Below are 566 nucleotides of genomic sequence, written 5' to 3'. Positions count from 1 at the left end.
TTTATAATTTATAAATAAAAAAAAAAAAGCAGTTTTGTAATTGGTATAAAAGCTTTTAATGATTTTTCAATAATCTACAACCTTTGACACGCCTTAAATTAAAAAACAAAAAATTATCTTCTTCCTTATAAGTGAATCTTATGTATAACTCTAATCAACTTTTATCTCTAAGTAGAGATGATTAGAAGAGTAGTGTAAAATTAATTGGTGGGTTGATATAAATATAACCTTAGCGAAAAAAATGATGAACTGTCAAGGACTCAATAATCTGAAATTCTCATTTCAGATTGAGTGGATAACTTCTTATTTTTTCCGTCATCAAGTATCTTGATTTTATCAGATTTGTTCAGAGATGTCATCTTATATAAATTTCTGTTAAATAATGTATTTTATTAAAAAATTTATTTGCTTTTTATCCCACTACTAGGAATTATTGCTATCTTTGCAGATTTTTTAATTCGACATTTTTTTTGTTTGATTGTCAATTAACTCGTAAACTTTTATTAATGTATTCCTAACAATGAACCGTGGTTTTTACCAATTGTAAAACACAAAAAATAAAGCTG

The sequence above is a fragment of the Rhodnius prolixus genome, unplaced genomic scaffold, assembly GCF_049639745.1.
Source record: "Rhodnius prolixus isolate KJV_2025 unplaced genomic scaffold, Rpr scaffold_7, whole genome shotgun sequence".
In the NCBI taxonomy this organism is placed as follows: domain Eukaryota; kingdom Metazoa; phylum Arthropoda; class Insecta; order Hemiptera; family Reduviidae; genus Rhodnius; species Rhodnius prolixus.
The sequence above is the reverse complement of the archived record's forward strand: the minus strand, read 5'-3'. Positions refer to the sequence as shown.